General features: G+C 42.8%; 1 long non-coding RNA gene across 1 annotated transcript in view; it reads left to right on the top strand.

The window, feature by feature from the left end:
* The window catches only part of LOC144801122 (uncharacterized), a 507427-nt gene that overhangs the window by 142684 nt on the left and 337505 nt on the right, over positions 1–27238 (top strand). The window lies entirely within an intron of this gene.

The following is a 27238-nucleotide window of genomic DNA, read 5'->3' as shown; positions in this document are numbered from 1 at the left end:
CTTACCATCCAAATACCCTTTCTCACCCTAAACCCTAAAAATACACTTGCCACCCAGAACCCTAAAACGACCTTCTCACCCAAATACCCTTACACATCTTAACCCCGAAACTACCTTGCCTGCCAAATACCATCACACACCCTACAAATACCCTTGCCAGACAATTGCCTTCACCCTAAACCCTAAAAATACCCTTACCCACCCTAACACTTAAAAATACCCTTGCACCCAAATTCCCTTACCTACCCTAAACCATAAAATTACCCTTGCCACACAAAAACCCTACAAATAACCTTGCCACCCAAATACCCTCACCTACAATACACCTTAAAAGTACCCTAACCAACCATATACCTTTACCTACCATAAACCCCAAAAATACCCTTTTCACCCAAATTCCGTCACCCACCCAAATATCCTTACCAACCCTAAAAGGAACCTTACCACTCAAATACCTGTACCCACACTATTACGACCCAAACACTCTTACCTACCCTAAACACTAAAACTACTCTTGCCACCCAAATACCTTTCCTCACTCTAAAAACACCCTTGCCACCCAAATACCTTCACTCAACCTAAACACTAAAAGTATCCTTACCAAACAAATACCCTTACCTACCCTAAAAATACCCTCTCCAATCAAATTCCCTTATCCACCATGAACCCTAAAATTATCCTTGCCACACAAATACCCTTACCCACCCTAAACCCTAAAAGTAATCATGCCATTCAGATACTCTTATCCACCCTGAACCCTAAAAGCAATCATTCCATCCAAATCTCCTTACCCACCCTAAACCCTAAAAATCCACCTGACACCCAAATGTCTGCTCCCCACCCTAAACCCTAAAAATACCATTGCCACCTACATGCCTTTATCTACTCTAAACCTTAAATATACCCTAAAAACCCAAATTCCCTTGCCTAGCCTAAACCCTAAAATTACCCTTGCCACCTAAATATCCTTACCCACCCTAAACCCTAAGAACACCTTTACCACCCAAATATCCTTACACACCCTATACCCAAAGAATACACTTGCCTCTCAAATTCAGCGACCTACCCTAAACCCTAAAATACCCTTCCCAACCAAATATCCTTACACATTATAAACCCTAAAAATACCATTGCCACCCAAATACCTTTACCCACCCTAAACCATAAAATTACCCTTGCCACACAAAAACCCTAAAAATAACCTTGCCACCCCAATACCCTCACCTACAATAAACCTTAAAAGTACCCTTACCAACCATATACCTTTACCTACCATAAACCCCAAAAATACCCTTTTCACCCAAATTCCGTCACCCACCCAAATATCCTTACCAACCCTAAAAGCAACCTTACCACTCAAATACCTGTACCCACACTATTATGACCCAAACACTCTTACCTACCCTAAACACTAAAACTACTCTTGCCACCCAAATACCTTTCCTCGCCCTAAAAACACCCTTGCCACCCAAATACCTTCACCCAACCTAAACACTAAAAGTATCCTTACCAAACAAATACCCTTACCTACCCTAAAAATACCCTGTCCAATCAAATTCCCTTATCCACCATGAACCCTAAAATTATCCTTGCCACACAAATACCCTTACCCACCCTAAACCCTAAAAGTAATCATGCCATTCAGATACTCTTATCCACCCTGAACCCTAAAAGCAATCATTCCATCCAAATCTCCTTACCCACCCTAGACCCTAAAAATCCACCTGACACCCAAATTTCTGCTCCCCACCCTAAACCCTAAAAACACCTTTGCCACCCAAATACCTTCACCCACCCTACACCCTAAAAATACCATTGCCACCTACATGCCTTTATCTACTCTAAACCTTAAGAAACAGAGAAACCTGTAGAAACAGAGAAAGGTACTGGAGAAAAAACTACGATGATGAAAGCAAAAAAATCTACAAGGAGCTCTTAGCCCAGTACAAATTTCTGATCATGGAGGCCAAAAAAAAGTATTTTAGTGAGCAAATCGAGAGCGCAAAAAACTCCAACAAAAGGCTTTATGAGCTAACCAAGCAGCTGGCAGGAAATGCCCCTGACCTTAACCCCCCGACCTCACAAATTTTCTGTGATTCTCTAGCATCCTTCTTTTTTACAAAAGTGAATGATATTTATTCCACGTTTACCTCTTCTGCTACTCATAGCGCCAATGATATAAATATGCCACTTATTACTAACACACTCTCACAGTTTGTGGAAATCTCAGAGACCCAAGTTGGAGACATTATAAACTCTATTAAATCGGGTTCAGCATTGGATCCATGCCCTTTGAAAACCTTGCGTCCAATTATGGATACCTTGATCCCAGTTATAACACAATTCTGTAACCTTATGTTTAGTACTGGAGTTTATCCTAGCCCGTTAAAAAAAAACCTTCTGAAGCCCCTTCTGAAAAAATCTGGCCTAGATAAAACAGAGCTAAAAAATTATAGACCTATCGCCAACCTTCCTTTTCTGGCTAAAGTGGCAGAAAAGGCCATGAATTTCCAACTTGCAGCTTTTATCGAGTTACACCACCTTTTCGATGAAACCCAATTTGGGTTTCGCAAGTTTCATGGAACAGAAACTGCTCTAATTAAGGCCGCGGATGACATCAGAGTCATCCGAGACCAAGGAGGCTCAGCACTTCTGGTGCTTTTGGAGCCCTCAGCAGCTTTCGACACTGTCGACCATCAGATTCTGGTCGACCGTGTTGAGAAGATGGGTGTGCAAGGCCTAGCTAAGGATCTTTTGACTTCATTTTTGAGGGAAAGATCACAAGCAGTTATGCTAGGACCGTTCGAATCAGCTGAACTGTCTTTGCCATGTGGGGTCCCTCAAGGTTCATCCCTAAGTCCGACACTTTTTAACATTTATGTGTCGGACCTAGCTAAAACCATCAAAGCTCACGGGATGAACCTTACCTCATATGCGGATGACACCCAGCTGATTCTAACCATCAGAAATGACGGAGAAATAGTGGCGGAGAGTTTTAAAACAGGTGTGCTGGCAATCGGACAATGGATGTCGGCAAACTGTTTAAAACTAAACTCCGAAAAAACGGAGGTGGTAACCTTTGGACAGCTTTGTCCTAGCTGGTCCCCAGTATGGTGGCCAGCATCCTTCGGAACTTTGCCAACACCAACCTCCAAGGTGAGGAATTTAGGTGTTATCTTCGATAACGACCTGAATTTTATGGCGCACGCCAATCAGACGGCCACTACGGCCTTCTATAAACTACGATTTGTAAAAAAGATCCTGCCTTTCCTCCCAAAGAGCACAGGCCAGACACTGGTAAGCGCGCTAGTCTTGTCAGCATTAGATTACTGCAATGGCTTGTTAGCCAACGCCAATACCCTTACCTACCCTAAAAATACCCTGTCCAATCAAATTGCCTTATCCACCATGAACCCTAAAATTATCCTTGCCACACAAATACCCTTACCCACCCTAAACCCTAAAAGTAATCATGCCATTCAGATACTCTTATCCACCCTGAACCCTAAAAGCAATCATTCCATCCAAATCTCCTTACCCACCCTAGACCCTAAAAATCCACCTGACACCCAAATTTCTGCTCCCCACCCTAAACCCTAAAAACACCTTTGCCACCCAAATACCTTCACCCACCCTACACCCTAAAAATACCATTGCCACCTACATGCCTTTATCTACTCTAAACCTTAAGAAACAGAGAAACCTGTAGAAACAGAGAAAGGTACTGGAGAAAAAACTACGATGATGAAAGCAAAAAAATCTACAAGGAGCTCTTAGCCCAGTACAAATTTCTGATCATGGAGGCCAAAAAAAAGTATTTTAGTGAGCAAATCGAGAGCGCAAAAAACTCCAACAAAAGGCTTTATGAGCTAACCAAGCAGTTGGCAGGAAATGCCCCTGACCTTAACCCCCCGACCTCACAAATTTTCAGTGATTCTCTAGCATCCTTCTTTTTTACAAAAGTGAATGATATTTATTCCGCGTTTACCTCTTCTGCTACTCATAGCGCCAATGATATAAATATGCCACTTATTACTAACACACTCTCACAGTTTGTGGAAATCTCAGAGACCCAAGTTGGAGACATTATAAACTCTATTAAATCGGGTTCAGCATTGGATCCATGCCCTTTGAAAACCTTGCGTTCAATTATGGATACCTTGATCCCAGTTATAACACAATTCTGTAACCTTATGTTTAGTACTGGAGTTTATCCTAGCCCGTTAAAAAAAAACCTTCTGAAGCCCCTTCTGAAAAAATCTGGCCTAGATAAAACAGAGCTAACAAATTATAGACCTATCGCCAACCTTCCTTTTCTGGCTAAAGTGGCAGAAAAGGCCATGAATTTCCAACTTGCAGCTTTTATCGAGTTACACCACCTTCTCGATGAAACCCAATTTGGGTTTCGCAAGTTTCATGGAACAGAAACTGCTCTAATTAAGGCCGCGGATGACATCAGAGTCATCCGAGACCAAGGAGGCTCAGCACTTCTGGTGCTTTTGGAGCCCTCAGCAGCTTTCGACACGGTCGACCATCAGATTCTGGTCGACCGTGTTGAGAAGATGGGTGTGCAAGGCCTAGCTAAGGATCTTTTGACTTCATTTTTGAGGGAAAGATCACAAGCAGTTATGCTAGGACCGTTCGAATCAGCTGAACTGTCTTTGCCATGTGGGGTCCCTCAAGGTTCATCCCTAAGTCCGACACTTTTTAACATTTATGTGTCGGACCTTGCTAAAACCATCAAAGCTCACGGGATGAACCTTACCTCATATGCGGATGACACCCAGCTGATTCTAACCATCAAAAATGACGGAGAAATAGTGGCGGAGAGTTTTAAAACAGGTGAGCTGGCAATCGGACAATGGATGTCGGCAAACTGTTTAAAACTAAACTCCGAAAAAACGGAGGTGGTAACCTTTGGACAGCTTCGTCCTAGCTGGTCCCCAGTTTGGTGGCCAGCATCCTTCGGAACTTTGCCAACACCAACCTCCAAGGGTCATTAAGAAAATGCAGAAAGTGCAGAAGGCAGCTGCCAGACTTCTCTCGGGAATTCCTAGATATAAATCCATAGCCGACACCATCAGAAGCTATCACTGGCTCCCCATCAGGAACAGAGTTAAATTCAAGACCTCATGCATAGTTTATAGATCATTGCATCAACAGGCACCTCAATTCCTGAGAGACCAGCTTACTCCATATAATCCGTCCCGCTCTCTCCGTTCTGCCAACTCGAATGATTTGGTGGTGCCCCGAACTAAACTTGTCACATGGGGAGATCGCCGTTTTCTGGTTGTTGCCCCGAAATGTTGGAATACACTTCCCCAATCCATCAGAACAAGCCCAAACCTCTTGTCATTTAGAAAGCAATTGAAAACTTGGTTGTTCAACCTTTAAACAATAGTAAGCCCAGTATAGGAGAAGTCTGCAATAGTAATAGCGCCGAGACGCCTGCGGGCAATTGTTCGCGCTTTATTAAATATCAAAAATAAATAAATAAATAAATATACCCTAAAAACCCAAATTGCCTTGCCCAGCCTAAACCCTAAAATTACCCTTGCCACCTAAATATCCTTACCCACCCTAAACCCTAAGAACACTGGAGTTCTGGACTTTTTGGTTCCGTCCAGAGGTGTCAGGGATAACACCCGAAGACCCCGGAGTTCCACCTGTCTTGGTGCACAAACAAACAGAAACACGGGCTTCTCGATGGTGGCGTCAAAGACCAAAGGTTTATTACTGCAGGGACACAGAAGTCACAGAAACTACACATGGGCAGTATCTAGGAGCCTGTTCGATTTGTACAAAGAGGGTTGCTCCTTATATACTAAATATTGGGCTTCAGGCAAATTCTTTACATGTTACCACAGTTCTAAACATTCGTGTCTTAAACAATAAATATTTGGCGTTGCACAGGGATCGTCAACAGTATCTGATGTCAAAACATTACAAATGAGGGGTTCCCACTAGTCCATCATAATCCCATGTCAATTCTTCATTCAAGACCCGGACCGCCTCATCGTAAATTTCGTTACCTCCCCCTAATAAAGGCCCAGAAGGAAAGGAGCAGAGCCAGGTGCAGAAGATAGAAAGACAGGATAAGAAATGTTTGTGGGTCGTAAATGGGCACGGTTACCAGCTTCGGCCGCCTAATCATGATCAGGCCAACGAACACAAAAACCAGTATAGCAGGACTGGCCTCAGGCTGGGGAGGCAGTTTTTGCCGAGTCATGCTGCTACAGTGTTGCTGGCCTAAGGTGCACGTGTCACTAGCAAGGTGAATCGCCGGTTAAAGCCTACGTGTCCTTTAATGAAAAGAGGTCATTGCGTGTCCATTGACTATGTGAGGGCAAGGAATACAAAATGGCTTCCGTGTTCTAAGATGGATGCCACGGGTAGAACAGAAATGTGTTTGTAACTGGAGTGCTCTTGCTCGTAGCATAGCGAAAACACCAGGATATACTAAATGGATCATTTGCGGTTCACTGATACCAAAATTATGTATTTACGACAATGTTACAAACACGAGTAAAATCGTCACGGAACCTCAGACCCTCCTTTTGCCCTTACATAGGCAATTACTCAGTCTATATCAGAGTCAGAGTCTAATTCTATGCTCATTAGGTTAGTGACATGTTGTTGTATCATCATCCTGTCTCGTGCCTTTTCTCCTAATGCAGGTGGTTTTCTGAAACAGGTTGCAGCACAGAGGCTACACAGAGCGGGACCACATTGGATAATAAGACAGCACGAGAACAGCAATACTAGGATGACACCAATGACCATCAGAACCTTCCATCCCCACGCTGATACCAGAGTCCAAAACCACTCCATGAAGGACCAGTTTCCCTTATCTACGTGTATAGAGTCGGAAATCTTGTGTAGCTTAGAGATTGCTTCATAGACTGTTGGAGCATTATTTGGAATAAAGACACAGCAGCTCGATTGGATCATTCTGCATACCCCACCTCGATCTGCAAGTATTACGTCTAGAACCATACGGTTCTGCAACGTCATGAGACGATCCGCCTGAAGCTCAGCTGTTAAGTTACTAAGGGCACCAGCAGTTTCTGTAATAGTAGATTCAACTACCCGTGTTAGTTGACGAAGATTTCTACTATTGGCCATAGGCCCCCAAAACGGAAGGAAACCTTTGAAGAAGTCTCCAGCTTCTTGACCAGCGGTATCTTCCTTGCTGAAGACACCTCTTGCTACTCTGGTTTTGTGATAATCTGAAGAAGCAGTGTATGTCGGGGGTAACAATCGAGCAATATAACATGAACCTGAAAAGTCAGCAGGCAGCCATGTATATGCTCTGTCCTGACAAATGAAGTAGGTACCCCTAGCAGTCAGAAAGGCAGGGGAGGAGTTAGACGGAAATACGTAAGTCTCAACGCACTCACTCCTCCCTAGCTGAGCTCTCGGATTTCTCCCATTTCCTTGCAAACAGACCTGACCTCGGTGAGGCACGACCCAAACTGAAGTGGAGCTTTTACGCTTGCTTTCTCCCAAACTAAGGCGATACTCTGTAGAGTTCCAACTCAAATACACCAGTAATTCATCTCTAGGATAAGATGGAGTATTATTGACGTCTTTAATCATATCAATAATTTCCCTGGACTAAAGCTTTGTTGGCTGAGTTGTATTTAGTGGACCGTGGTGGACGCGAAGGATAGGTCTCAAGGGCATATGAAAAAATGGTCTGAAAGGCCTGAAATGATCCATTATAGCTGAAAGGCAAGACTAGATAGGGAATGCCTTTATCCATAGTGTGAGGTATCAAGCCACACACCCAGCAGTCTGTAGTATTAACTATCAGTTGGTGTTGATGCAAGAGCTGTACAAATGTATTGTTAATAAATTCTGAGCGTCGAGCTTGTTCGTGTTCAGGAAATGAGTGAAAAGAATGCATAGAAGAAACCGTAGAAGTAGTAGGATCAAGGGAAGGTACTGTAGTTACTGGCATAAAAATCAAATGTACACCAAAGACGATTCCACCCACCAACGTTATCAAAACAATTAAAAATGTAACTGCACATTGCATTAGAAAGCATTTGCTGTGTAGTATTCTGTACAGTCTATTTCTGCGAACATAAATTACATTTTCTCGTTGTAGCTCAGGAAGCTCCATCTTCTACGACCGTTCGCGACCACTGATGATGTGTACGTAGATGAAAATGCCTCTATCAGCCCTGGGAGTTCCCAGAACTAACAGAAAGATCGACCTTGTGTCTGACCCCCGCAGATTCAACTAGGCACACAGCCACGACCCTACGGCTACCCAGACGGCAAGGCAATTTTAAAACAAAAAGAAACAATACAAAGTATTAGCAAACTTCCCGGCTGGAGGCAATGTATAGCAAATTTCAAATCTGAAAATAGGCAGTTTCCTGCTTTATTTGTCCATATTGCGAGAACGTAAGTTGTATCTCAGTTTTGCAGGAGCTGTCTGATCTGGAAACAATGTATTTTCAGCTGACGTTGCAATGTTCACGTTCGCAGATGGCAAATGTTCATTGGGTGTGGATGACAAATGTTCAGGGTTCAAAAGAGCAGTTTCAGGAGGAGAGTCAGAATTTGGTGAATCCGTGATCAGTTCTGCATCGCTGAAAGGTATGAACCTGGGGACTTGTTCCGTTTCAGAGGCACCGATTCCTTTCTTTACCCAGTTGTCGTAAGGAAGTGGCAGAGGCACACGTTTAGCATGTGTCGTATGGATCCAATTTTTCCTTCCGGCCACACGAATAGCAGTTCTCGTTGCTAGCAGGACTTGGAAAGGGCCAATGAATCTGGGCTGAAGATTTTTTGTTCTTGCAAAATTTCTGATGACCACCTGATCACCCGGTTTCAGCTGATGGCCTGGACTCTCCGGTGGCTTTGGCAATGCATCGAAAACCTGTTGGTGAATAAGACTCAATTTAGCAGTCAAGTCGAAAAGGTAATCAATTAACATTGGGTATTCCAGCTGCTTAAATTCTTTCGGTCTAGGTACCCCCCAAACATTTGCAGGACGGCCAAAAACTATTTCGTAAGGACTAAGCCCTACTCTAGAATGTACAGTTGCTCTTGTTGATAGCAAAGCCAAAGGCAATGCGTCTGGCCAGGACAAACCCGTGGATGCTTGTATCTTAGCGAGTTTCAGTTTAAGGGTGCCATTGTAACCCTCGACTAAACCCGCGGACTGGGGATGATTCGCACTATGAAATTTCTGTCTAATCCCTAGGCCGGCACACACACTCTGCATAACTTTCCCTACGAACTCACTTCCGTTGTCTGACCATACAATCCGTGGCATTCCGTATCTGGGGAAGTATTCTTTAAGAAGAATTTTGGCAGTGGATAAGGCAGTATTGTCCTTCAGTGGGTATGCTTCGATCCATCTGGAGAAAGCACAAACTACCACTAGGACGTATTTCAGATTATTGCAACGATCCATGTGAATGAAGTCTAGCTGGATCACCTCAAAGGGGCAGGAAGGAGGAGCGAAGTGACCTGCAGGTGTGGGGATTCCCTTGCCAGGATTATGCATCAAGCATACCATACAATTTCTCACCACTCTCTCTGCACACTTACTAATCCCGTCATTCTTCCAGACCGGAGCCAACATCTTACAAATCCCTTTTGAACTGATGTGCGCTGTTCCATGTGCCATCGTTACTACTGCAAGCACATACGCATCAGGCAACATCCAACGCTGTTGTTCCGACAAGTCAATCCAACACCCACTCGAGTCCAATTTACCCGCTCTCTCTCTCCATGCAAGTTTTTCCTCCTCAGTCGCCTCTTTCTGAATTTCCTTCACGCTTTCCACTGTGTTCTCACACATTCCAGACTCAGAAATCCATCTTGCAGACGTTGCAACATACATTCTACTCATCATATTTCTAGCTGTCTGTTTTGCAATCTCATCAGCAAAAGCATTCCCACGACCAACATCATCCGTGATTGCTTTATGAGCACTGCATTTCACAATCGCAACTTCAGTCGGCAAGGTTAGAGATTCCAACAAGTCATTAACTAGCTGACCATGTTGAATCTTAGTCCCATGGGACGTAATGAAACCTCTTTCTTTCCACAAACGGCCAAAACTATGGGCCACGCCGAACGCGTACTGACTATCTGTGAACACATTCACTCTCTTTCCCTTAGCTAAAACGCACGCTCTTGTTAGCGCGATCAATTCTGCAGCCTGGGCAGAATTCTGACTCACTCTTGCAGTCTCCACAATCGTACTCAAAGTCGTTACTGCATAAGCAGCAGTCACATCACCATTCTCCAATTTGAAGCAAGACCCGTCAACATACAACGTGCCATCTGGTTCTGACAACGGAGTGTCTTTTAGATCGATTCGTCCTTTTGTTTCTTCCTCAGTTTTGAAACAACAGTCGTGTGGTTCGGAATCACTCGACTCTTCGCTAGTCGGCAACAATGTTGCTGGATTCAATACATTGCATCTTTTGATCTGAATATGACTAGCTAACAGTGTCAGTTCATAACCTGATAATCTAGCACTGGTAAGGTGTTGCGTCTTGGTTCGGTTCATGAGTGTATCCACAGCATGAGGAACCATAACTACTAGCATGTTGTTCATTACTAAACCAGCAGATTGTCGAATGGAAGCTGCAGCTGCGGCTGTAGCTCTCAAGCAACTAGGCAATGCTCTAGCTACTGGATCTAATGTTGATGAAAAATACGCACAAGGGCGTTGTTTATCACCAAATTTCTGCGTCAAAACACTCAATGCACAACCTTCTCTCTCGTGGACATAGAGCGTGAATGGCTTACTGTAGTCGGGTGTACCCAATACAGGTGCTGAACACAGTGCATTTCGTAACTCAGAAAAACTCTGCTGACATTCAGCAGACCATGGTACCGGACTCGGAACACCTTTCCCAGTCAAGGCTACCAATGGTTTTGCTAGAAGAGAAAAATTTGGGATCCATTGCCTACAATATGAGGTAATACCCAAAAAGGCACGTACTTCTCTCTGCGTGCTAGGAACGTTCATCTGTGTAATTGCTTTTATTCTCTCTGGGGTCAACTTCCTTCCCTCCTTTGACAAGAGATGACCTAGGTAGGTCACCTCTTGGCAGCAGTATTGCATTTTTGAAGGTGACACCTTGTGATTCAAATCTGACAAGTGATGCAATAAAGAAATCGTAGCTGTTTTGCAAGTTTCCTTGTCATCGGCAGCCACTAGAAGATCATCGACATACTGTACTAAAGCAGAACCACTAGGAAGTACGAAGGAATCTAACTGGCTTTTTAATGCTTGACTGTAAATGGATGGGCTTTCACAATAACCTTGTGGAGCGCGTTTAAATCTAAAACTTCGTCCTCCTAGAGAGAAACCGAAGATATCTCTGCTTTCCTCGGCTATCGGAATGCTGAAAAAGGCATTTTTCAAGTCGACAACTGAAAACCATGCTGCTGTAGCAGGAATCAACGTTAACAATGCAGTAATGTCTGGAACCACAGGAAACTGTGGGATCACAATTTTATTAACCTCTCTAAGGTCAATTACAAACCTATATACTGGAGGCTTTGTAGGGTCAGTTCGTTTCAAAATAGGCAGTACAGGACTATTACAGACATTACCTCTAGTCTCTTCTATAACGTCTTTCTTGATCAGGTCTTGTACTATCAGTAGGAGCGCACGCTCACCTTCATTAGAGATTCTGTATTGTGGAATTCGTGGAAGTTTAACATTTGCTTTCAAAGTTACTACATAGGGTGGAATTTCCAATAGACCTACATCATTAGGACCAGTCGCCCAAAGAGTATCAGGGAGGGAACGCAGCTCTGGTGGGAGTGCATCCATCGACAAGTACATCGGAGAGATTATTCTTTTACCCAACGTAAGCTGTACTCCTGCTGGAGAACAGTACAATGTCGCGTACAGGCGTTTTAACAAGTCTAAACCAAGCAGATTTTCGTTACAACCTGTCGTCAAAATCAGGGGTGCTTTCAATTGACGTGGTCCAACAGAAATAGACAAAGGACCAGAAACAGGGTTGTGAACAGGGGCGCCCGAAAAACCTACTGAAACGTTTGTTGAGCCAGACAAAGGTGCGCCAGGGAGTTTCGCATGTATGATAGAACTTTTTGCTGCACCAGTATCCAACAGAAACGGTTCGACTATACCTGATGTTGCTACTGCGACATAAGGCCCACTCTGATCTACTGGAACTGATACTACTCCCTCTCTTTGTCCATGGCTGTCCTAGTACTCACTTTGCTGAACTTCCCCACTAGCTTCATAATAGTCTTCGACATGATACTGTGGAGACCTATTCTGTTGGGCAGATTGTCCATGTCGCTGGTCGAAATAATTAGAGGGGCGATCACTCGTCTGCGGAGGCGTAGCACCTCGTCCTCGACCTCTAGAGTTTTGCATAGAACTACCACGACCTCTCTGAGCTGCCGCAGCATTATTTTGCGTTCGAACTGGACATTCACTTTTGTAATGACCTTCCTTTTTGCAATAAGCACATTGATTCCATTGGTATTGTGGCCTTTGAAAATTATAATCCGTTCTTTGATATGACCCTTGCTGCATATTCGTCTGATTCATGCGAGGCGGATAAGCTTGCTGTAAAAGTACTTTAGTTTTTAAATCTTTCGTCTTTTTATCTGATTTTTCCTTCTCTTCTTTATCCCTATTTTCATAGTACTGAGCAGTCGCAAGTATTTGCGCAGTCGTAGAGACAGCCCACGCACTTTCAGAATTCTTTAATTTACCACTAAGTTCTGGCAACAGATTGTGCACAAATTTATCAACAAATAATCTCTGGCCTCCTTCTGTGCTCATATCCTGACCACTATGATCCACGAAAGTCTCTTCGAATCTTGTGAAAAAGTCGGAGACGCTTTCGTCTTTCTTTTGTTTGCACGCGGACAATTTGTCCCAGTTAACGCGCAATGCTGGCATCAAGGTTTTCATTAAATCGATTATTCTACCAGGCAAATTAGCAATTAAAGGTTCAGGTTTGGAACCACCTATTTGTTGACCATCCGCTGCAATTATAGCTGCCCAGTCACCACCTAGGGCAACTGGATGATTCTCTTTACGAATTTTAGCCCAAATTGGTTGCGGTACTACATTACCAAATAGCAGATCTATGTCAGCAAGATTCAATACACAAGCGTCAACTGTTTGAGCCAACTCTTTGTAGTACCCTGCAGGATTTTTACGCGGATCTGGCAAGGCCTGTTTCACTGCTAATACTTCAGCTCGCTTCCATGGAATATGTATCCAGACTCTCTGGAATTGGGCCGGAGCGGCTGCAATACCAAGGTTTGCATTAGCTTGCACAGCTTCACGCCAAATTGGTGGAACCTCTCTCATTGGATACTGACGATTTCGTTTCGTACTACGTTTCTCTAATTCTCTCGGTGAACGAAGGGATGGGTCATTCCTATAACTTAAAATCAGTTCCATCGCTTCTTTTATATTTTGTCCAACTATCATACCTGCAGCAAACTCTTTCTGAACATTAATTAATTCTCCTAGATTTGATTCAGGGTCATCCTCTTCCAATTCCTCACGTAGAAGGAAACACATTTCATCGAACACATATCGTTGTGTCGGTTCGTTCCATTGCATAAATGTATCTAATACATTTTGTACATTATATCTCCCAACTTTCGAAACCCATCTAAGAGCAGTGGAATCTAATATTCCTCTTTCTTCAGTACTGGGAAGCTGACTACGTCTCTGTACAGAGTCAGAGGTAGGAGTCTTAATCAGAGTTTTATAGAAGGGAGATAGAATATTAGAGACAGAATCAGTGATTCTTCGACGAACAGAAAGCGGAGTCATAATATTAACAGAGGCAGTGAATAGAGTAGCAGTTGGAACAGATAGATCAGGAACAGCAGGAGTAGCAGGAAAAATAGCTTGTGAAGTAGCAGGTGTGAGCGACACAGGCATAGGTAAAGAAGCCGGCAACCCTAGAAGAGGGGTTGTCGAAGGAACATTAATATTGACCACAGGAGGTACAGGAACTTGATTCAGGGGAGCGGGAACAGGGACACCAGGTTGTCCAGCAACCGGTAATTGAACATTCGGTATAGGTGGAGCCGTAGCACCCTGTGCATACGGTGGGGGTGATCGTAACAAGTAAGACAACAGGGGATCCTTTTCAGGGTCCTCTACTATCTTAGCCGTACTCGATGGCAAAGCAGGATAGCACTTGTCTATCGCTAAATTACGCTCTCTATCGGCCACCTCCATCGCTTTCTCAGACTCGTTGAGTTGCAGCTGTCTAGCAGACTGTTCTAAAGTCAACTCTTGCTCTTTCTGTTCTTTCTTCAACTTTTTAATTTCTCTCTGTTTAGATTCTTTTCGCCAATAACGGAAAGAATCAAACATTGCCGGCCGGGCTTTCTTCTTAAACAACCTTCTTTCTAGATTATCGAGAACTTCAGGTTCAAAACTACCATGTAGTGGCCAACTAAGGACACCATCTTTCTCTGTGTAGTGGATCCATATCTCGTTATAAGAGATAGGGCCCACACCAAACTTGCAATAAAGATCATAAAGGGGAGTTCCAATCGGAGGAACCAAACACGAGTCCTCCAACTGGGAATCACTGTTGCAACTAAAACAAGACAACATACAATTTTTCCGACTTACCATTTTATAATCCGGAACACAAAACAAACAAGACACAAACAGAAAAGATGCGCACTCGAATCAAGAACTTAGGCCTACCAGAACTGACAAATGTATCGATACCTGAACTGAACAGAATGATTATCGTAACCAGAATAACCAGTGATAACCTTACAGAACTGAACTGAACTGAGAACTAAAAGAATTATCCAAATAGGAGCAACCCTTACAAAATAACCAACTAGCAACCACTGAATACTTAACTGAGGCACTGAAGACGTCACCAAGGAGAAACCCGTCACGTTTCGCCGTACTGAGGACTGCACCTCGGGTCCAAGACAGGGCGACGGTCAAGGCAACGGACCACTGCAGCCGTCTGAACGGGAACCCTCGTGGAAGAGAACGTCGGGGCCACTTTTGCGATATGCCGGGATCGATGAAGTGGGGCGCCTCCCTCTGAAATCTTCACACGAAGCTCCTCGAACTCTTCAGGCTTTTGGACCGGTACCGAATGACGTCGCCCCACGTTGGGCGCCAATTGGAGTTCTGGACTTTTTGGTTCCGTCCAGAGGTGTCAGGGATAACACCCGAAGACCCCGGAGTTCCACCTGTCTTGGTGCACAAACAAACAGAAACACGGGCTTCTCGATGGTGGCGTCAAAGACCAAAGGTTTATTACTGCAGGGACACAGAAGTCACAGAAACTACACATGGGCAGTATCTAGGAGCCTGTTCGATTTGTACAAAGAGGGTTGCTCCTTATATACTAAATATTGGGCTTCAGGCAAATTCTTTACATGTTACCACAGTTCTAAACATTCGTGTCTTAAACAATAAATATTTGGCGTTGCACAGGGATCGTCAACAGTATCTGATGTCAAAACATTACAAATGAGGGGTTCCCACTAGTCCATCATAATCCCATGTCAATTCTTCATTCAAGACCCGGACCGCCTCATCGTAAATTTCGTTACCTCCCCCTAATAAAGGCCCAGAAGGAAAGGAGCAGAGCCAGGTGCAGAAGATAGAAAGACAGGATAAGAAATGTTTGTGGGTCGTAAATGGGCACGGTTACCAGCTTCGGCCGCCTAATCATGATCAGGCCAACGAACACAAAAACCAGTATAGCAGGACTGGCCTCAGGCTGGGGAGGCAGTTTTTGCCGAGTCATGCTGCTACAGTGTTGCTGGCCTAAGGTGCACGTGTCACTAGCAAGGTGAATCGCCGGTTAAAGCCTACGTGTCCTTTAATGAAAAGAGGTCATTGCGTGTCCATTGACTATGTGAGGGCAAGGAATACAAAATGGCTTCCGTGTTCTAAGATGGATGCCACGGGTAGAACAGAAATGTGTTTGTAACTGGAGTGCTCTTGCTCGTAGCATAGCGAAAACACCAGGATATACTAAATGGATCATTTGCGGTTCACTGATACCAAAATTATGTATTTACGACAATGTTACAAACACGAGTAAAATCGTCACGGAACCTCAACACCCTTACGACCCAAATATCCTTACACACCCTATACCCAAAGAATACACTTGCCTCTCAAATTTAGCGACCTACCCTAAACCCTAAAATACCCTTCCCAACCAAATATCCTTACACATTATAAACCCTAAAAATGCCATTGCCACCCAAATACCTTTACCCACCCTAAACCATAAAATTACCGTTGCCACACAAAAACCCTAAAAATAACCTTGCCACCCCAATACCCTCACCTACAATAAACCTTAAAAGTACCCTTACCAACCATATACCTTTACCTACCATAAACCCCAAAAATACCCTTTTCACCCAAATTCCGTCACCCACCCAAATATCCTTACCAACCCTAAAAGCAACCTTAACACTCAAATACCTGTACCCACACTATTACGACCCAAACACTCTTACCTACCATAAACAATAAAACTACTCTTGCCACCCAAATACCTTTCCTCACCCTAAAAACACCCTTGCCACCCAAATACCTTCACCCAACCTAAACACTAAAAGTATCCTTACCAAACAAATACCCTTACCTACCCTAAAAATACCCTGCCCAATCAAATTCCCTTATCCACCATGAACCCTAAAATTATCCTTGCCACACAAATACCCTTACCCACCCTAAACCCTAAAAGCAACCTTACCACCCAAATATCCATACCCACCTTAGTACCACACCAAAATCCTTACCCACCCTAAATACTAAAAATACCCTTTCTACCCAAATACTTTTACCCACCCTAAACCAAAGAAATACCCTTTGCACCCAAATAGCTTTACCAAACCTAAACTGTAAAAATACTCTTGCCACTCAGAAACCTTTACCGACCCTAAACCCTAAAATTACCCTTGCCACCCAAATTCCCTTTCTCACCTCGAAACCTAAAATTACCCTTACCGCCCTAATACCCTTACCCATCCGACTACCCTAAAAGCGCCCTTAACCACCCAAATACCCTTACCCACCCTAAAGCCTCAAAACACTCTTGCCATCCAAATACCCATACCCACCCTAAACTCTAAAAATATAATTTCCATCCAAATACCCTAAACCCTAAAACTAACCTTGCCACCCAAATATCTTTACTCACTGTAAAGTTTAAAAATACCTTTGCCACCCAAATACCATCACTGACACTAAAGCCTAAAAATACCCTTACCACCTAAATGCCTTTACCCACTGTAAACTTTAAAAATACCCTTGCCGCCCAAATACCATAACTCACTAAACCCTAAAAATACCCTCACCACCTAAATGCCTTTTCCCACTGTAAACCTTAAAAATACCCTTGTCGCCCAAATACCATCACCCACTCTAAACCCTAAAAATACTTACCACCTAAATGCCTTTACCCACTTTAAACTTAAAAATTACCTAACTACCCAAATACCTTTACCCACCCTAAACCCTAAAAATACACTTGCCACCCAAATACCTTTTCTCAACCTAAACCTTAAAAATACCTTTGCTACTATAATACCTTCACCAACCTAAACCCTAAACATACCCTTACCAACCAAATACCCTTACCTACACTAAACCCTAAAAATACAAATTTCAATCAAATACCCTTAACCACCCTAAACCCTGAAAGGAATCTTGCCATCCAAATAGCCTTACCCACCCGTAACCTTAAAAGTTCACTAGCGACCCAAATTCCGCTACCCACCTTAAACCCTAAAAACAACCTTGTACCCAAACACCCTTACCCACCCTAAACCCTAAAAATATAGCTACCACCAAAATTCCACTACCCACCCTAAACCTTAAAAACAACCTTGCCACCCAAATACCCTTACATATCCTAAACCTAAAAATACCCCTGCCACCCAAATACCTTCACCCACCCTAAACCCTAAAAATACCCTTACCACCTAAATACCCTTACCTATCCTAAACCTTAAAGACACCCTTACCACCCAAATAACCTTACACTCCCTAAACCAGCATAATACCCTTGCCACCCAAATACCTTTACCCACCCTCAACCCTAAAAAAAATACATTTGTCACCCATATACCTTTACCCACTCTAAACTTTAAAAATACCCTTACTACGAAAATACCCTTACCCACTCTAAACCCTAAAAATACAGTTGCCAACGAAATAACTTTACACATCCTAAACCCTAAAATACCGTTGCCAGACAAATACCCTCAACTACCCTAAAACCCAAAAGTACCCTTACCAACCAAATACCCTTACCTATGCTAAAAATACCCTTTCCACCCAAATTCCCTTACCCAACCTAAACCCTAAAATAATCTTCCCACCCAATTGACCTTACCCATCCTAAAACCTAAAAACAGTCTTACCACTCAAATACACATACCCACCTTAGTGCCACCCAAAAACACTTGCTCACCCTAAACCCTAAAAACACCCTTACCATCCAAATACCCTTTCTCACCCTAAACCCTAAAAATACACTTGCCACCCAGATACCACTACCCACCCAAAACCCTAAAACGCCCTTCTCACCCAAATACCCTTACACATCTTAACCCCGAAACTACCTAGCCTGCCAAATACCATCACACACCCTACAAATACCCTTGCCAGACAATTGCCCTCACCCTAAAACCTAAAAATACCCTTACCCACCCTAACACTTAAAAATACCCTTGCACCCAAATTCCCTTACCTACCCTAAACCATAAAATGACCCTTGCCACACAAAAACCCTAAAAATAACCTTGCCACCCAAATACCCTCACCTACAATAAACCTTAAAAGTACCCTTACCAACCATATACCTTTACCTACCATAAACCCCATACCCTTTTCACCCAAATTCCGTCACCCACCCAAATATCCTTACCAACCCTAAAAGCAACCTTACCACTCAAATACCTGTACGCACACTATTACGACCCAAACACTCTTACCTACCCTAAACACTAAAACTACTCTTGGCACCCAAATACCTTTCCTCACTCTAAAAACACCCTTGCCACCCAAATACCTTCACCCAACCTAAACACTAAAAGTATCCTTACCAAACAAATACCCTTACCTACCCTAAAAATACCCTGTCCAATCAAATTCCCTTATCCACCATGAACCCTAAAATTATCCTTGCCACACAAATACCCTTACACACCCTAAACCCTAAAAGTAATCATGCCATTCAGATACTCTTATCCACCCTGAACCCTAAAAGCAAACATTCCATCCAAATCTCCTTACCCACCCTAAACCCTAAAAATCCACCTGACACCCAAATTTCTGCTCCCCACCCTAAACCCTAAAAACACCTTTGCCACCCAAATACCTTCACCCACCCTAAACCCTAAAAATACCATTGCCACCTACATGCCTTTATCTACTCTAAACCTTAAATATACCCTAAAAACCCACATTCCCTTGCCCAGCCTAAACCCTAAAATTACCCTTGCCACCTAAATATCCTTACCCACCCTAAATCATAAGAACACCCTTACCACCCAAATATCCTTACACACCCTATACCCAAAGAATACGCTTGCCTCTCAAATTCAGCGACCTACCCTAAACCCTAAAATACCCTTCCCAACCAAATATCCTTACACATTATAAACCCTAAAAATACCATTGCCACCCAAATACCTTTACCCACCCTAAACCATAAAATTACCCTTGCCACACAAAAACCCTAAAAATAACCTTGCCACCCCAATACCCTCACCTACAATAAACCTTAAAAGTACCCTTACCAACCATATACCTTTACCTACCATAACCCCCAAAAATACCCTTTTCACCCAAATTCCGTCACCCACCCAAATATCCTTACCAACCCTAAAAGCAACCCTACCACTCAAATACCTGTACCCACACTATTACGACCCAAACACTCTTACCTACCCTAAACACTAAAACTACTCTTGCCACCCAAATACTTTTCCTCACCCTAAAAACACCCTTGCCACCCAAATACCTTCACCCAACCTAAACACTAAAAGTATCCTTCCCAAACAAATACCCTTACCTACCCTAAAAATACCCTGCCCAATCAAATTCCCTTATCCACCATGAACCCTAAAATTATCCTTGCCTCACAAATACCCTTACCCACCCTAAACCCTAAAAGCAACCTTAACACCCAAATATCCATACCCACCTTAGTACCACACCAAAATCCTTACCCACCCTAAACACTAAAAATACCCTTTCTACCCAAATACTTTTACCCACCCTAAACCAAAGAAATACCCTTTGCACCCAAATAGCTTTACCAAACCTAAACTGTAAAAATACTCTTGCCACCCAGAAACCTTTACCGACCCTAAACCCTAAAATTACCCTTGCCACCCAAATTCCCTTTCTCACCTCGGAACCTAAAATTACCCTTACCGCCCAAATACCCTTACCCATCCGACTACCCTAAAAGCGCCCTTAACCATCCAAATACCCTTACCCACCCTAAAGCCTCAAAACACTCTTGCCATCCAAATACCCATACCCACCCTAAACTCTAAAAATATAATTTTCATCCAAATACCCTAAACCCTAAAAATAACCTTGCCACCCAAATATCTTTACTCACTGTAAAGCTTAAAAATACCCTTGCCGGCCAAATACCATCACTTACACTAAACCATAAAAATACCCTCACCACCTAAATGCCTTTTCCCACTGTAAACATTAAAAATACTCTTGTCGGCCAAATACCATCACCCACTCTAAACCCTAAAAATACTTACCACCTAAATGCCTTTACCCACTTTAAACTTAAAAATAACCTAACTACCCAAATACCTTTACCCACCCTAAACCCTAAAAATACACTTGCCACCCAAATACCTTTTCTCACCCTAAACCTTAAAAATACCTTTGCTACCATAATACCTTCATCAACCTAAACCCTAAACATACCCTTACCAACCAAATACCCTTACCTACACTAAACCCTAAAAATACAATTTCCAATCAAATACCCTTAACCACCCTAAACCCTAAAAGGAATCTTGCATCCAAATAGCCTTACCCACCCGTAACCTTAAAAGTTCACTAGCGACCCAAATTCCGCTACCCACCATAAACCCTAAAAACAACCTTGTACCCAAACACCCTTACCCACCCTAAACCCTAAAAATATACCTACCACCAAAATTCCACTACCGACCCTAAACCCTAAAAACAACCTTGCCACCCAAATACCCTTACACATCCTAAACCCTAAAAATACCCTTACCACCTAAATACCCTTACCTATCCTAAACCTTAAAGACACCCTTACCACCCAAATAACCTTACACTCCCTAAACCAGCATAATACCCTTGCCACCCAAATACCTTTACCCACCCTCAACCCTAAAAAAAATACATTTGTCACCCATATACCTTTACCCACTCTAAACTTTAAAAATACCCTTACTACGAAAAAACCCTTCCCCACTCTAAACCCTAAAAATACAGTTGCCAACGAAATAACTTTACCCATCCTAAACCCTGAAATACCGTTGCCAGACAAATACCCTCAACTACCCTAAAACCCAAAAGTACCCTTACCAACCAAATACCCTTACCTATGCTAAAAATACCCTTTCCACCCAAATTCCCTTCCCCAACCTAAACCCTAAAATAATCTTCCCACCCCATTGTCCTTACCCACCCTAAAATCTAAAAACAGTCTTACCACTCAAATACACATACCCACCTTAGTACCACCCAAAACCACTTGCTCACCCTAAACCCTAAAAACACCCTTACCATCCAAATACCCTTTCTCACCCTAAACCCTAAAAATACACTTGCCACCCAGATACCACTACCCACCCAAAACCCTAAAACGCCTTTCTCACCCAAATACCCTTACACATCTTAACCCCGAAACTACCTTGCCTGCCAAATACCATCACACACCCTACAAATACCCTTGCTAGACAATTGCCCTCACCCTAAAACCTAAAAATACCCTTACCCACCCTAACACTTAAAAATACCCTTGCACCCAAATTCCCTTACCTACCCTAAACCATAAAATTACCCTTGCCACCCAAATACCCTCACCTACAATAAACCTTAAAAGTACCCTTACCAACCATATACCTTTACCTACCATAAACCCCAAAAATACCCTTTTCACCCAAATTCCGTCACCCACCTAAATATCCTTACCAACCCTAAAAGCAACCTTACCACTCAAATACCTGTACCCACACTATTACGACCCAAACACTCTTACCTACCCTAAACACTAAAACTACTCTTGGCACCCAAATACCTTTCCTCACTCTAAAAACACCCTTGCCACCCAAAGACCCTCACCCAACCTAAACACTAAAAGTATCCTTACCAAACAAATACCCTTACCTACCCTAAAAATACCCTGTCCAATCAAATTCCCTTATCCACCATGAACCCTAAAATTATCCTTGCCACACAAATACCCTTACACACCCTAAACCCTAAAAGTAATCATGCCATTCAGATACTCTTATCCACCCTGAACCCTAAAAGCAATCATTCCATCCAAATCTCCTTACCCACCCTAAACCCTAAAAATCCACCTGACACCCAAATTTCTGCTCCCCACCCTAAACCCTAAAAACACCTTTGCCACCCAAATACCTTCACCCACCCTAAACCCTTAAAATACCATTGCCACCTACATTCCTTTATCTACTCTAAACCTTAAATATACCCTAAAAACCCAAATTCCCTTGCCCAGCCTAAACCCTAAAATTACCCTTGCCACCTAAATATCCTTACCCACCCTAAACCCTAAGAACACCCTTACCACCCAAATATCCTTACACACCCTATACCCAAAGAATACGCTTGCCTCTCAAATTCAGCGACCTACCCTAAACCCTAAAATACCCTTCCCAACCAAATATCCTTACACGTTATAAACCCTAAAAATACCATTGCCACCCAAATACCTTTACCCACCCGAAACCATAAAATTACCCTTGCCACACAAAAACCCTAAAAATAACCTTGCCACCCCAATACCCTCACCTACAATAAACCTTAAAAGTACCCTTACCAACCATATACCTTTACCTACCATAAACCCCCAAAATACCCTTTTCACCCAAATTCCGTCACCCACCCAAATATCCTTACCAACCCTAAAAGCAACCTTACCACTCAAATACCTGTACCCACACTATTACGACCCAAACACTCTTACCTACCCTAAACACTAACACTACTCTTGCCACCCAAATACTTTTCCTCACCCTAAAAACACCCTTGCCACCCAAATACCTTCACCCAACCTAAACACTAAAAGTATCCTTCCCAAACAAATACCCTTACCTACCCTAAAAATACCCTGCCCAATCAAATTCCCTTATCCACCATGAACCCTAAAATTATCCTTGCCACACAAATACCCTTACCCACCCTAAACCCTAAAAGCAACCTTACCACCCAAATATCCATACCCACCTTAGTACCACACCAAAATCCTTACCCACCCTAAACACAAAAAATACCCTTTCTACCCAAATACTTTTACCCACCCTAAACCAAAGAAATACCCTTTGCACCCAAATAGCTTTACCAAACCTAAACCGCAAAAATACTCTTGCCACCCAGAAACCTTTACCGACCCTAAACCCTAAAATTACCCTTGCCACCCAAATTCCCTTTCTCACCTCGGAACCTAAAATTACCCTTACCGCCCAAATACCCTTACCCATCCGACTACCCTAAAAGCGCCCTTAACCACCCAAATACCCTTACCCACCCTAAAGCCTCAAAACACTCTTGCCATCCAAATACCCATACCCACCCTAAACTCTAAAAATATAATTTCCATCCAAATGCCCTAAACCCTAAAAATAACCTTGCCACCCAAATATCTTTACTCACTGTAAAGCTTAAAAATACCCTTGCCGGCCAAATACCATCACTTACACTAAACCATAAAAATACCCTTATCACCTAAATGCCTTTACCCACTGTAAACTTTAAAAATACCCTTGCCGCCCAAATACCATAACTCACTAAACCCTAAAAATACCCTCACCACCTAAATGCCTTTTCCCACTCTAAACATTAAAAATACTCTTGTCGCCCAAATACCATCACCCACTCTAAACCCTAAAAATACTTACCACCTAAATGCCTTTACCCACTTTAAACTTAAAAATAACCTAACTACCCAAATACCTCTACCCACACTAAACCCTAAAAATACACTTGCCACCCAAATACCTTTTCTCACCCTAAACCTTAAAAATACCTTTGCTACCATAATACCTTCATCAACCTAAACCCTAAACATACCCTTACCAACCAAATACCCTTACCTACACTAAACCCTAAAAATACAATTTCCAATCAAATACCCTTAACCACCCTAAACCCTAAAAGGAATCTTGCCATCCAAATAGCCTTACCCACCCGTAACCTTAAAAGTTCACTAGCGACCCAAATTCCGCTACCCACCTTAAACCCTAAAAACAACCTTGTACCCAAACACCCTTACCCACCCTAAACCCCAAAAATACCCCTGCCACCCAAATACCTTCACCCACCCTAAACCCTAAAAATACCCTTACCACCTAAATACCCTTACCTATCCTAAACCTTAAAGACACCCTTACCACCCGAATAACCGTACACTCCCTAAACCAGCATAATACCCTTGCCACCCAAATACCTTTACCCACCCTCAACCCTAAAAAAATACATTTGTCACCCATATACTTTTACCCACTCTAAACTTTAAAAATACCCTTACTACGAAAATACCCTTACCCACTCTAAACCCTAAAAATACAGTTGCCAACGAAATAACTTTACCCATCCTAAACCCTAAAATACCATTGCCAGACAAATACCCTCAACTACCCTAAAACCCAAAAGTACCCTTACCAACCAAATACCCTTACCTATGCTAAAAATACCCTTTCCACCCAAATTCCCTTACCCAACCTAAACCCTAAAATATTCTTCCCACCCAATTGACCTTACCCACCCTAAAACCTAAAAACAGTCTTACCACTCAAATACACATACCCACCTTAGTACCACCCAAAAACACTTGCTCACCCTAAACCCTAAAAACACCCTTACCATCCAAATACCCTTTCTCACCCTAAACCCTAAAAATACACTTGCCACCCAGATACCACTACCCACCCAAAACCCTAAAACGCCCTTCTCACCCAAATACCCTTACACATCTTAACCCCGAAACTACCTTGCCTGCCAAATACCATCACACACCCTACAAATACCCTTGCCAGACAATTGCCCTCACCCTAAACCCTAAAAATACCCTTACCCACCCTAACACTTAAAAATACCCTTGCACCCAAATTCCCTTACCTACCCTAAACCATAAAATTACCCTTGCCACACAAAAACCTTTACCTACCATAAACCCCAAAAATACCCTTTTCCACCCAAATATCCTTACCAACCCTAAAAGCAACCTTACCACTCAAATACCTGTACTCACACTATTACGACCCAAACACTCTTACCTACCCTAAACACTAAAACTACTCTTGCCACCCAAATACCTTTCCTCACCCTAAAAACACCCTTGCCACCCAAATACCTTCACCCAACCTAAACACTAAAAGTATCCTTACCAAACAAATACCCTTACCTACCCTAAAAATACCCTGTCCAATCAAATTCCCTTATCCACCATGAACCCTAAAATTATCCTTGCCACACAAATACCCTTACCCACCCTAAACCCTAAAAGTAATCATGCCATTCAGATACTCTTATCCACCCTGAACCCTAAAAGCAATCATTCCATCCAAATCTCCTTACCCACCCTAAACCCTAAAAATCCACCTGACATCCAAATTTCTGCTCCCCCCATAACCCTAAAAACACCTTTGCCACCCAAATACCTTCACCCACCCTAAACCCTAAAAATACCATTGCCACCTACATGCCTTTATCTACTCTAAGCCTTAAATATACCCTAAAACCCAAATTCCCTTGCCCAGCCTAAACCCTAAAATTACCCTTGCCACCTAAATATCCTTACCCACCCTAAACCCTAAGAACACCCTTACCACCCAAATATCCTTACACACCCTATACCCAAAGAATACACTTGCCTCTCAAATTCAGCGACCTACCCTAAACCCTAAAATACCCTTCCCAACCAAATATCCTTACACATTATAAACCCTAAAAATACCATTGCCACCCAAATACCTTTACCCACCCTAAACCATAAAATTACCCTTGCCACACAAAAACCCTAAAAATAACCTTGCCACCCCAATACCCTCACCTACAATAAACTTTAAAAGTACCCTTACCAACCATATACCTTTACCTACCATAAACCCCAAAAATACCCTTTTCACCCAAATTCCGTCACCCACCCAAATATCCTTACTAACCCTAAAAGCAACCTTACCATTCAAATACCTGTACCCACACTATTACGACCCAAACACTCTTACCTACCCTAAACACTAAAACTACTCTTGCCACCCAAATACCTTTCCTCACCCTAAAAACACCCGTGCCACCCAAATACCTTCACCCAACCTAAACACTAAAAGTATCCTTACCAAACAAATACCCTTACCTACCCTAAAAATACCCTGTCCAATCAAATTCCCTTATCCACCATGAACCCTAAAATTATCCTTGCCACACAAATACCCTTACCCACCCTAAACCCTAAAAGTAATCATGCCATTCAGATACTCTTATCCACCCTGAACCCTAAAAGCAATCATTCCATCCAAATCTCCTTACCCACCCTAAACCCTAAAAATCCACCTGACACCCAAATTTCTGCTCCCCCCTAAACCCTAAAAACACCTTTGCCACCCAAATACCTTCACCCACCCTAAACCCTTAAAATATCATTGCCACCTACATGCCTTTATCTACTCTAAACCTTAAATATACCCTAAAAACCCAAATTCCCTTGCCCAGCCTAAACCCTAAAATTACCCTTGCCACCTAAATATCCTTACCCACCCTAAACCCTAAGAACACCCTTACCACCCAAATATCCTTACACACCCTATACCCAAAGAATACGCTTGCCTCTCAAATTCAGTGACCTACCCTAAACCCTAAAATACCCTTCCCAACCAAATATCCTTACACATTATAAACCCTAAAAATACCATTGCCACCCAAATACCTTTACCCACCCTAAACCATAAAATTACCCTTGCCACACAAAAACCCTAA

The sequence above is a fragment of the Lissotriton helveticus genome, chromosome 1_2 (genome assembly GCF_964261635.1).
Source record: "Lissotriton helveticus chromosome 1_2, aLisHel1.1, whole genome shotgun sequence".
In the NCBI taxonomy this organism is placed as follows: Eukaryota; Metazoa; Chordata; class Amphibia; order Caudata; family Salamandridae; genus Lissotriton; species Lissotriton helveticus.
This window is presented reverse-complemented; position numbering and strand designations above follow the sequence as displayed.